The 8875-nt window shown below is 39.0% G+C and overlaps 1 long non-coding RNA gene across 1 annotated transcript; it reads right to left on the bottom strand.

The window, feature by feature from the left end:
* Positions 1 to 2714: 2714 nt before the first annotated feature.
* LOC138038049 (uncharacterized) lies at positions 2715 to 4223 on the bottom strand. The gene is made up of 3 exons (XR_011130172.1): positions 4089 to 4223; positions 3929 to 4005; positions 2715 to 3085 (listed from the first exon to the last, which is right to left on the bottom strand). It is a non-coding gene; the product is annotated as an uncharacterized lncRNA (long non-coding RNA).
* Between the last annotated feature and the right edge of the window lie 4652 nt (positions 4224 to 8875).

Raw genomic sequence — 8875 nt, 5'->3', positions numbered from 1 at the left:
GCACACTAATAACGTTCGATTGTCCGTTGGATTGATAATAGTGGTGTTCTAGTCGCTCAAAGTTGAACGGTATCGTCACTCAAAAATCCGGTCGAGCCACCTTAAGGTCGATAAACTTACAGAAAAAGAACATGGTCATTATCCATCCATCTTGACCAAACAAACTTCAGTGGACAATACAGGATTTATTAGATGACTTTCGAAGAAATTTTTCTTGTGGGGCACGGTAGGTAGTCTTGAGCAGGCAAGATACATGTAGCTCCAACTTGCCTGCTAGGGTAGCCAGTCACAACTCAGGAACTGATTTATCTTGCCTGCTTGTGGAGCTAGCCATATAGGAAGTTCTTTGTTTGCATGTTTATGGACCAAGATGGAGTCGAGGTCCATAAACTTACAGAAAAAAGCATGGCCAATATCCAGCCACCTTGACCGAACAAGCTTCAGTGGTCAATAGAGGATTTATTAATATGACTTTCGAAGAGACTTGCAGGACACGGCGAGTAGTCCTGAGCAGGCAAGACAGCTCCATCTTGCCTGCTTGCGTAGCCAATCGCAACACAAGACCACACACAATTGAATTCATCTTAACTGCTCAAGGAGCTCCATTGTAGCCACATAATTATTTGTGTTACATGATCTCTCTGTGTAAAGTAGTCAGTAGTATACTGGTTAATCAACTGTGTGTATCCTTTTCTGAATCATAAGATATTTAGAGCCTTTTGGTCTGTGCTTGCCTGCATTAGATCAATATTGAAATCTCTAAGCAGCAGTTGGAATTGTGGGTTCTAGTATACTGAGTGGTGAAGATGAGGAAGAGCATAAATATTAGTCTTTGAGCGATAGATACCAATGACATAACTTAAATACTTGGAACCGGTTGGGTTAGTATTGTGTGAACTCGTTTGAGTTTATTGTGCTTTCTCGGATGACCACTTTCGGAATGGAGCAGTTTACGAAGGAAAGATCCTAAGTACGCAAAAAATGCTCTCATAGACATTTTAAAGAAAAAAAAAACACACAACAAGAAGACTTTGTACCTTAGCTTTCATATTGCACGGCATTCATTACGTAATCATTCTTCCTTCGGGTGACGTTAAAACTCTTCCCACGATCCACGGAACACGGTCGAAAGACTCGAGAAAGACATTGTAGCTCTCAGGATTTTTTATGCACGTATCGTCCCTCAGAAGATTTCGGTGTCTGTTTGTCACAGCAAGTGTGCCTTAGCGTAAAAACTTTCTAGTTTTCAATTAACGAAGGAATCCCTGTTTACAGATCGAACAAAAACATCTTCGACCTCCGTGCGCCGTGCTACGCCATGTTGTTGGACAAAATTTACACCTTTCTAGTATCGTATAAACTCTTGTTCTTAGGCCATCGTAGCTTCATTAGGAAAATAACACAAACAGCGGTGATAAACATTGTATTCCAGCGCATTTTTATAAAACTTGACGTTTCGTATGCTAGTCAACACACATTTTATACATATATATATATATTATATATATATATATATATATATATATATATAGTCTTCCAAAATTGTAACGGTCACTTTTGAAAATGTGTGTTGACTAGCATACGAAACGTCAAGTTTTATAAAAATGCGCTGGAATACAATGTTTATCACCTTTCTAGTACTCCCATAAAACCAGTCAAACACACGCGATAAGTTCTTGAGACAAAAACAATACTTAGCGGGGGAGGTAGGAGGAAAAATGTTTAATCCAACTTTGATGAATAAATTAATCAGAATCGAGTGATCGAGTGCCATTGGACTCCCTACTAAGCTCATGGATGTTGCTCATCCATGAGCAACAAAGCGCTGTAGTTTACGCTTGGCTGCACTTCAGGGCAAAACAGGGTGTGCAAAATGCTTCCTTTTCTAACAAGCAACGAAACTCTTTAAGGAGAATTTGTGATCGAAATATCAAAACAAAAGCCTTATAAGTAATTTAACAACAAGAAATTGTAATAAAACGTTGTTTATTCTAAGGAATCGTGTGCGCTCTTTTGTGGCCGAGAACTGGGCCCGTTGTCCGATAACTGGGCCCACGAACGAAGTCTCCATTTTCGTTATTACTTGGGAGAAAACAGCGTTGAGCAGTCGATAACTTTACATGTGTAAAATGAATGTTGAAGCTAGTTGTGTGTGAAATTTCAAGTCCTTACAGCAATTTCTAGGTAAGAAATAGAAGTTTACGTTTTTTGTGGCCGAGAACTGGGCCCCATACTGTGCACCTCGACGCGCGAATTCTGCAGTGTTCTGGGTCAATTTGTCTCGTTAGCTTTGCTTCACGGCATTGTTCGGTATTTTCTCAAGCCCTTGACTTGCTATAATTCACGGCAGTGTTCAGCACTGTTTGGTCTCCTTCCCCGGCACATATAAAAAAAAAAAAATTGACTTTCAAAAACATCAGAATTTATGCGTGACAAAAGCGCCAATGAGGTCACACAATTTTGTATATATTTTTTTGTAGTTTTTAAACCTACGTCAGGCCGCAACAAAAGATACTGATACATCGGGCTCAAATCTGTCGGGCTAGTTAATCGTAGTAGTATTCAGAACGTATAATTTGGTTGCTTGATCAGAAATCGAATCGCTTATGCTGTGCATGAGCCAGATATACTAGGCAAAGATGGCGCGACTATGATAACAGGACAATACTTGGCAAAGACTTTTTTTAGATAAATGAGACAGGAAGGTTTCTCTCCACAGTTGATAAAGACCCTTTATTTGGTACTCAGTCGTAAATGTCAATTAGTAATACGAAAAGTGCAATCCTTGATTTACTTTTAATTTAATTTTCTACCGTAATTAGATTGCTTAGTTTCAAAAATATCGACTGAAAGACCAGTTCTCCAGCGCAGCCTTCACTATTCACTAACTGGGACGTGTGCTCCTGAGAGGGGCATCCACGTTCATGGAAGCCAAAGTTGGATACTCGCGACCAGCGTCCAAGGTAGCAGGCGTTCCGTTAAAGTTGATAGCTGTAAACGCATCAAACTGCTTGGTTATGTGTTTCGCCGAAGAAGCCCCGTCAGGAAGATACTTGGTCAAGTCCTTTTCCGGACCTGTTACTTCCTATGATAAAATAAAATATATAATTATAGAGATATAAAGACAGTTCTAAGGTAAATGTAATTCGAGTTTCACGCACTAAGCCATCAACAGGCCAGCTGCCGTTGTATAAAACTCGATGCCAGTTATAAACTTTAAAACAAGAACGGTAGGAACGGCGCTTATTGTTATTGGATGTCGTGAAACACTTCTTTTCATGCCGCATTTGGTTACGAGCTCAGATTTCTTGTTTAGTAACGAAACATTGCAAGCCGTCAGGACGCAGAGTTTTCCACATAGACGCAGATTGTGGCGACCCTTGCCTTCTTGAGGATTCGCCAATTGATATCGTATAGCGTGTGTTGTAGTCTTTTAGCTGCCAGATGTGTTTCGAAAGTATAGTATCATGTGGACGTTTTCGGTCTTTGAAAGAGATTGTCGTACCTTTTTTTGAAATCATGTTTTTTCATTCCAATGCAGGTCCATCCGTTACCAGACGTTGTTGCAAGCTACGGGCACAACAACCAGGTGCTATAACTGCTGCTGGCGTAATTTTGTGTCTTTTGTGGACGATTTTTTGCCAAAACTAGACTTAACATATATTCAAAGACTCAATTGAGTGTCGTCTTAGAGCTAAAGTGATTTTGATTCGTAGCAAACGTGATCAGATCTAACATTTCATGAAAACACCAAGGAAATACAAGTAACTGTGATAGCACCAAGTTTTCAAGTGGGAGGCTAGAGTTTTTTAAATCGAGCATAAAACGCAGTGAGCGGTTTCGAAATATATTCCGACGAGAAACAATTAAAAACTGCTCTCTCCTTTATTCATTAATGATTTAGCTTTGTCAAAATTTTATACCTTACCTTACTTGCCCCTCCAAAGTGTTCATTTGCATAGAAGGTTATGCTGCTTTTAGCGGGATTCGCCATGGTTTTCAACTCTGAAAACACAAAACGTGAGCAAACTTTGAAAAGTTAATAAACAGCTGTCGGTATTACTCACTTGAGTAGGCTAAAAGCTTACCTTAATACTTGATCCTTGCCGGGCTGGAAGTAATTTCTCTGTTGTCGTGATAGCTATGAAGGCTTTGGATGTTAGGCAGGCTCCTTTTATGTTGTCGTGGCTGACAGCTCCAATGGACCATGCAGGTTGAAACGGCTGCTAACTATTTCCAAAATTGGCCAGACTGTTATTTTAAGTGTCAAAAGAGGGAGGGTCAACTGATTTCCATCAAACAACTTTAAATGTTTGCTGCTATGCATGCATGGCTCTAAATGAAAGGAAAAAGCTAGCAAGGGAATTACGAAGAAAACTCTTCACTTTGTGTCATAACTTATGGGTTTAACTGTTCTTAAGATGTTTTCCTCAAACTATCTATTAAATAGATCAAGGTTGGCTTTGATGTTGTAACTCCACCAAGATAGTCATTTACAACATGATTGACAGCTTGTCTCGCACCCACTTGATCAACTGGCACGTAATTGAAGGTAGCCTCCAACGCAGACGTACTTAGGGGAGGAAAGCGTGACAAGCCTACGAAAGTCTGCGTGGGAGGCTAAATTGAAAGCGGCAGCCAAGTGGCTGTGCATGCGGAATTGCGTACTCCAGCTCTTGCCACGCCATGCCACGTAATTAAGCAATCTATATATTACAAATGCTACAGGGCATTTAATGATCAGGACATTTAATAATTCTAATAATCTGTTTAAAAACAAATCTCGGTCAAAAACCAAAAATGCCTATTCTCCTTTGAAATGAAGTTGACATTATCGTGAGAGAAAATCAGGATACTGTTGCGTGCTTTTGTTGGGCTTAAAACAAGAACTCGCAAAGACAATTAACATCAACATTTCCAGCAGCAGTGATTAATGAGGCTACGTTGAGTCAATTATCTCAAAGCGATTTAAAAATAGCCCGTTTAACTGACGTCAAAGCACATCTTTGCGGTCCTCCTACTCAAAACGTTATATTTTCCTTTTTTCCAAGAGGACCCACATAACAAAAGCGCCTGAAACTGAGGAAGACCGTGTCAAGTGGTCTTTGGAACATTCCCGTTTACTCAATTCAATATTATTATTAGTTTACTGTTAATGCTTCAGGCGGTGCAACTTGCATGAGCCACCAAAAATAAACCTCTCAAGTCCTTGAGTGGTTATCAAACCTGATAGTTGTAGGCACCAATGAGTTTCATTCACCTTTCAAAGTGGGGAACTTAAGCAACGACGGCGGCAACGCCGAAAACAACGTCTAGTATAAATGTTGATTTATATTTTTCCAGCGAAATTCTCAACTAACTATCTAGGTCTGTTTAGTACGCCGATGGCTCTAAAACGTGTTCAGGCAAGGAAAGGGTTCACTAAGAAATGGAAATGCGAAAATTCATTTCATGTTCTTGATTTGCAGAGGACGGCGAAGAAATGTACAAAGATTTATAACGCACGATCAAAGCTATTGTGTTGCTTACTAAACTTTTTGTTTTGTTGCGTTCTCTTTTCCGTTGTCGTCGTCGTTTGCTCAAGTTCCCTTGTTCCGTAACACCATGACCATTTCGAGTTACTGTCGCTTAAAATCGCCAAATACATTCATTTAATTAACTGTCAAAAGGCAAGTCATTCGAAATCAAATCAGTCCTTTAGAGAACTATCTCACCTAATATTGCTGCAAACTAATTTCAATTATTTTTCCGCTTGCTCTGAGTATCAAAACAATCCTCTTGTAATAGGCCATTTCCGATATATTGAAATTTTTATTTGGCTCCCAGGGTTGGGGGAATAAAACAAAAGTAATTATTTTGTTTTATTTCCCCAAGCTTCGGAGCCAAGTTAAGATTTCGATGTACCGAAAATGGTCTATTCCTTTGTGTTCTTATACTTGGAAGAAATTATCAGCCAAAGCACTACATGTCCAGTCGCGATTGATTAAAAAAGTATAATGCATAAACATACGCAATCTTTAGAAAAAGAATATTTAGATAACAGCAGATATTTTCAGGACAAACTGATTTCGAAGCAAACGTAAAACTGAATTGCTGCCCTGAGTCTACCAATATCACCATATGCTTTTGATCTACCTACCGTATGCTCTCTGTCGAATGTAAGCAAGAAAAGAGCCGGGAAATAACTGAAATGTAACATACAGGAGCATTGATAAGATGGTTAGACTTTCTACAAAACCCGAACAGTCCCTTAAAAGTGATTCGAGTGCCAAATCAGTTTATTTAGTTTAGTCAGATAACTTCAAAGCACTGATAATTTCCGCTTTAACCTGAATAGTATTAGAATACTATTCTCCTTTTAAGGAGAAGCTCAATTCCCTCCAAGGTCGACTCTTTTCTCAATCTACAAGGCAGTAAGCCGTAAGGATATAAGCTACACTTTGTGTGCCGTTTTTACGCATGGGGAATTTAAGGAAAAAAACTGGCAAGAGCAACGCAAACTTAACACGGGCGTTTTTAGACTTCTTAGTCGTTCTCTGTTCAACGGATAAGGCAAAATGCTCGAAGCAGTAGCATTGTTGAAAGACTTAACCAAAGCAGAAATTTTTGTTTGCCTCTTTGAGCCAGAGCTGTGCTTATCAGATCCTAAACTATAGATACTACTGTTGCCTCCTCTTGGCTCGGTCAGGGCTGTATTGGCGGGCTAGGTAGTTTCTCTTCCTTCGGCTAAACTCGCCCCTGTCCGTTTTCGTATCATTTAATTCGTAGTGAAACCAGCACCTAGCATACGGAAGGGAAATAATCGGCAAAGACAAGAGGTTAGTGTACCGATTTTGTAGAGCAGAAACATTTCTAAGGATCTTTTGCGTCTTTTTTTTTTTCCTTTTAGTTTGCATCATCGTTGTGTCAGCATCATTCAGTTTCAATCCATATTCAGTTAATTTTTCGGGTAATCCATTGTTTGTCCATTCAGGTAGACTTGCGGTAAGCGAAATGAAGCGAGCCAGGCTGAAGGTAGTGAAAATACATATGGTTCTAATTGACAATATTTGGAATGAAGGAAAAGTTCATGTCCCCAGCAGTTCTAATTAAGTATAGTTAATAATACTTCCAAAACGGGTCAAAGCAACTCGTTCCATTAATTGAACTGTTGAATTATTCTCGAGAATTTTCAAATTTGCAGAGACCTACAAGTAGACAGTCTCCTCCGGCTCCAAGCAATATAATTTGCTCAGGGAGATATATTCTGAGTCGGTAGAGTTAACTCCTAAAATACTAATAGACTCAATTAGATTAAAAGTTTTGATCAATAAGCCTTACAACAAAAAGGGAGTTTGATTTGATTCGCTTAACATTTTTGCCTTCGCTGTGAAGGGGTAAGAATATTCAAAGAACTGTCTACGATAACTGTGTACATCGAGTCTAACACATTACAAAGTTTATATTTAATAACAAGTCAAATCTAACAATCTATCAACCAGGGAAGTCGTACCGTTTCCAAGAACAGGAATTCAAAGGTTTCAAGTGATGTCTTTGAGGGAAATGACGTGGACTAGCTTGTTCTTAATTAATGGTCAAAAATCAAGCCGTCATCCCTGAATGACATTTGCATGAATGGTTCTAAGAGGACATTAGGGCCATTTATGCGGGAGAAAATAAGACCCGTCTTAGCTAAGACGCGTCTTATTTTCTCCCGTATAAATGGCCCTATTGTTTTCATCTGAGCGTATGTCGCGCCATGCGTCAGGCAGATCAACATACCTTTCAATTGTAAGATGATAAAAATAGGTTTCTTTCAATCAGGGGCACCCAACGTCCATTTTCGGAATATATCTATTCGGAAGACGATTTGAGATCTAGAATTTTCGTAACATTTGTTGTAAAATTTCTTGCTTGCCTGCCTCTCCTAGGATTTTCGACCATCTGAAAAATAATTGCCCATTTTTAACGGATTTTTACCCTAAAAAGGTCACCTAGAATTTTCGGGAGCCTTTTTTCTGGCTAAAATTTTCGGTAACTTTTTGATCGCTATAATTTTCGGATCACTAGACTTTCAGCTAGGGAATCCGAACAGACGAAAATTTTTCAGGGGATAAAAATATGCCTATATCTACCATTTAATACTAAAATACGTTTAACAATGCTATGTTTAAGTGGTTTTGAACTATATTCTCGTTGGGTGCCCCTGTTCAATGCAGTGATCAACACAACACGGAACCGGTAACCGCATGAAACATCTTTAGGGCAAATGATTAATTATAGATAAAAAGTCGCCGAATTTAAAACCAGCAAAACAAAGATCGTGACCTGAACCTCGTAATTTATTTCTTCACCAATTTTTTTTGGACTTGAAAACAAAATTTGCCTCAGTGCATTCCAAACATTTTCGATAAATTAAAAAAATGCTTCTTCTCATTCTGTAGCTTAGCTGGCTTTAAAGATCTTTCTCTATTATTTCTTACCGTAACTTTCGTTCACTGAGTCCCCTGACATTGTTATATCGTGAGAGTCGTTTATCCCATGAGAAGCTGACTTATACCCCTAAATAGTTAGTCACGACGACTGTACAATGATTATAACTCATGCTCTGGAGCACTCCATTCCATGTCAAGTTAAATGTGTGAGGCGTTATAAGCAATTACTGATTTTTCAATAAACTACAATGTTAAGGTGCGCGGAAAAACGCAAGGCAACCAAAACATTATTTTATTCAATCTAGCAAAACATTTTTCCTCGACCGGCCTTCCCTAGAGTAGCCCTTCCTTTACCTTTTGACCATCTTCCTTTTGTGAAGGCGGCGAAATCTGTGCGACACTGAAAATTGTTTAACACGCTTTAAATAGCTTTTATGAAGCGCTCGTACCAAGGCAAAGTT

Source organism: Montipora capricornis, chromosome 2, assembly GCF_036669925.1.
Source record: "Montipora capricornis isolate CH-2021 chromosome 2, ASM3666992v2, whole genome shotgun sequence".
NCBI lineage: Eukaryota > Metazoa > Cnidaria > Anthozoa > Scleractinia > Acroporidae > Montipora > Montipora capricornis.
The sequence above is the reverse complement of the archived record's forward strand: the minus strand, read 5'-3'. Positions and strand labels throughout refer to the sequence as shown.